Source organism: Myotis brandtii, unplaced genomic scaffold (genome assembly GCF_000412655.1).
Source record: "Myotis brandtii unplaced genomic scaffold, ASM41265v1 scaffold411, whole genome shotgun sequence".
NCBI lineage: Eukaryota > Metazoa > Chordata > Mammalia > Chiroptera > Vespertilionidae > Myotis > Myotis brandtii.
In genome coordinates, this window is record NW_005365804.1 from 765,964 (window position 1) to 769,692 (window position 3,729).

A 3,729-nucleotide genomic window follows, 5' to 3' on the forward strand; every position below is an offset into this window, starting at 1 on the left:
CGGGTGCGGAGGGAGGCCCCGCCCGCCCCTCCGATCTTCCTGCAGCAGCGCGGCGTGGGGTTCCCGGGGGAGGGAGGGCGACCTCCGCCTCAGTCTTTGTTTAGATGACCAGGGGGAACCCCAGCTCGGAGGAGGCAGCACCCCTCCCCCTCCCTCCCCACCCGTTCCGCTGCCAGGGCACCGCTGGGCAAGGCCCTGGGGGGTCAGGAAGAACCGGGTGCTCTGGGGCCTGGGGCCTGTCACCCGTCTCAGAGCCCGAGGTTCCCTGGGGGACTCCTGCGGGAGTGACCACCCTCCCCCACCGTGTGGCAAGGTCATTGCTCCCCTCAGTTCACCTCCACCTTCTGGGAGACCCCTGTCTTCCTCAGGCTCACTCTGGTCTGGCCCAGGGCGTGGTTCCCACCAAGTCCCTGGGTCAAGCCTCCTGCAGGCAGAATGGAAATCATGACCTGGAAACATCTCCGTGGGCAAGACAACTCCACAGGAGGGCTCCTGGGCCCGGTTCTATTCAGGCTCTGCCTGTGACCTTGGGCCGGGCTCTGCCCCTCCCAGATTCCAGCCCTTTGGTGTAGATTGAAGGGATTAGACCGGGTCGTCTGGGGGGTCCCGATGGCAGTGGGGTGGGAGGTCAAGAGCATTCTGCAGTGCCCCCCTGACCCCCTCTACCTGGGCTGGTTTGTGGTGAAGCCACGGCAGCTGCTCTGAGTAATCCGATCACCAGTGCTGACTGAGGAAGCTGCTAGGTTTGGGGCCTCAGTTGGGGTGCACGTTCCTGCTGGAGGTGCAGAACATAAACTATAGGACGCAGCAAGCTGGGGTTCTCCTTACAGCTCTGGGGGCTCACCTTGGGGATAGATGGCCTTGCCTCTCCATTTCCTCTGTTGTAAAAGGGAGCGGGTCAGTGGGGACAGAGTGAACTCCAATATCCAAAACATCCAGGAGACTGTGTGTGTGTATATACAAGTGTGGAGCCAGCCCTTGAGGACACAGGCTGGTTCTACAGTTTCCTGGCTGTGTGGTGCCCAGTAAGTGACTGGGCCTTTCTGAGCCTCCATGGCACACTGGGTGGAACGGGGGATGATGCCGACCTCAGAGGGCTCCCCTAAGGATGATCCATGGCACACTGGGTGAAACTGGGATGATGCCGACCTCAGAGGGCTCCCCTAAGGATGAAATGATGGAACATAAAATGCTCAGTATAGTGCCAGGCACAAGGTTGAAATGTTCAGTAAACAGTCATCTTTATTATTTTTAAAAAAATGTCTTTATTGATTGATTGGAGAGAGATTTGTTGTCACTTGTTTATGCATTCATTGGTTGCCCTGACCAGACCCGCGACCTTGGTGTAGCGGGATTGCCCTCATTATTGAGCATGAAACTGTTATCATTGCATTAGAGATTCTGTCAGGCTTTCCTCACTTCTACCCTTTTCAATAACTTCAGGCCTAGTCATTGAACAAAGCAAATTACTGATGTTGTAGCGACAGAATCCATGAGGTGCAGCCTGTTCTGAACGCCTCAGAGGAATCCAGGCCCCAGGAGGGTGCGTGAAGCTGCCTAACAAGAGCTTTGAAACCATGACTCATCTGTCCACGTGTGGGATGGCGTCTGCCATGGCCTTGACCTAATGCAGAGAATCCACTTGGCTCAGATAATCCATGAATCCAAGGAAGCGTTCAGGCGGGTTAGGTTGTAGATTTGCACCCTAAACGTGGAGACAGTAGATGATGGGGAAATGTGGTTGTAAGGACACCCCGCTTCCGGGGGCTGCTGCTGCTGCAAATAAAGGTGCTCAGGGGAGAGGCAGGTAGAGGGGCCCTGGCCCCTTGTGGAGGATCAGTCAGGCCTGGCAATGCGGGGTCCCCCAGGAATGATGGAAGGGCAAGCTCTCAGCCCCTCCTGCTGCGGGCTCCTCACCCCTGCGAGGGGGGCATGGTGTTTGGGGACAGGCTGGAGGGCAGGGTTTTTAACAGAGGGAAGCAGAGTGCGACCCCGGGTCAAGCTGTTGGCTGGGGTGGGGGGGCCCCTCAGACGTGCCCTCCAGCCTTGCTCCTGATGACCTGAAAGATGCTGCCCAGCTCACTGCCTCCTCTGTACTTGCCTTTTCCCATCTGTGAAACGGGCAGGTTGGCCTGTATGTCAGCTGGAGAGGAGACGCTGCCTTTCTGAAGATCTCTCAGAACCTCCTTTCCTCATGGGGGAACTCGGGCTAATTTACCGCCTGTTGGGACAGTTGCAGGAAACAGTGGACCCACGCTGGCTAGTTTAAGCAGAAAAGGGGCTTCGTTAAAAGAGGGTGCAGCTCTCGGGACCTCAGGAGTCACACCCAACACTGCAGCCTTGGTCTGGTGTCAAAACTACTGCCACCCCCAGGCACAGATGCTGCAGCCGCCGCAGCCGCCCCTGGGCAAGGACACAGGGGCACCGCCATCAGCCCACGGCTGCCTCCGGAGCCGGAGGGGGCGTGGCTGCCACCGCTGCCACCTCACCACAGTGGATTCCATGTGGCTTTGTGTCACCAGTTTCCAATTCACAGTCAAAAATGGGCGTGTCTGCATTGGAGACAACTTGGGTGGATCTTGAGAATATTATGCTCAGTGAACTCAATCAGACGGGAAAGGGCAAGAACCCTATGATCTCACTGCTAGGCGGGCGCTAACACAAAAACAACACATGAGCAAACAAAAAACAAACTCATAGACACAGACCACAGAGTGGTGAAGACCTGAGGGGGGAGGGAGGGAGGGGAAGGTAAAGGGGGTCACACATATGGTGACAGAAGGAGGCTAGGCTTTGGGTGGGGAGCACACAGTTGAGTATATAGATGTTGTCCTGGAAAGTCGTACACCTGAAATTTATGTTATTAACCAGTGTTACCCCAATAAATTTAATTTTTTAAAAAAAGAATGGGTGTGTCTGATTAGAGATCAGGTACTCTGCCAAAGCTGCAAGGGAGGCAGGCCAAAGGTGTTCTCAGCTCCTCTGGCAGGAGGCGGGCTCTGCCCTGGGAAGGGCCTATCAGATGCTGGTGGCCAAGAGAGTGACCAGCACCCACCCCAGAAAGCAATGGACTTGTGAAACTGCTATGAGATTTCACACAGGGGCGCTCAACTCGGGGCCTGGCGCGGAGGGAACACATGACCACTGGTCGCCGAGGTTCATGCCGCACCACGAATCCAGCGTCAGCCGGCTGTGCTGCTTCATACTTCAATCTGTTTTGTTTTGTTGTTTTTTTTCAGCAGGTGAAAGACAAAAGGACCTTGAGAACAGTATGGCAGGCTGCCCGTCCAGATGCAGAGGGCTCCCATCCCAGCGCCGGGAGGACAGGTGACTGGGTTTTTCCATCGGGCTGATGAATTGGCTGAGTCACCCTCCCTCTCCAGTCCCCTCGTGACCACGTGACCACGACTGAGAGCAAATAAAAGAGGGATCGCAGGTGGGGTCGAGGCGCAGAAGAGCCTGGAGCCCTGGAAGCTTCCTCTCCTAGCAGGGGAGGGGAGGGGAGGAGAGGGCAGGCACTGTCCCCCTCCCCAGTAACACTCCCCACTCACTAAGCATGAGTCACAGGGCCCCAGGGAGAGAAGAGTGGATCCTCTGGGGTGTCCCGCCCTGCTGTGCTGTGGGGTGCCCTGGAGAACTGCAGCTGACCAGGGCATGACCTTGGGTTTATGCCTGGATGAAGGAAACCAGCTTAGAGTCCATAATGCAGGTGTGGGGCAGGCTCTGCTA

At 56.5% G+C, this 3,729-nt stretch overlaps 1 protein-coding gene across 1 annotated transcript in view; it reads right to left on the reverse strand.

Moving 5' to 3' along the window:
• Window positions 1-352, reverse strand: part of NDRG4 (NDRG family member 4) — a 28,921-nt gene extending 28,569 nt beyond the window's left edge. The window contains exon 1 of the mRNA XM_014545537.1: window positions 342-352. The gene's annotated coding sequence lies outside the window, so the exon portion shown is untranslated. The remainder of the gene's footprint in view (window positions 1-341) is intronic.
• Between the last annotated feature and the right edge of the window lie 3,377 nt (window positions 353-3,729).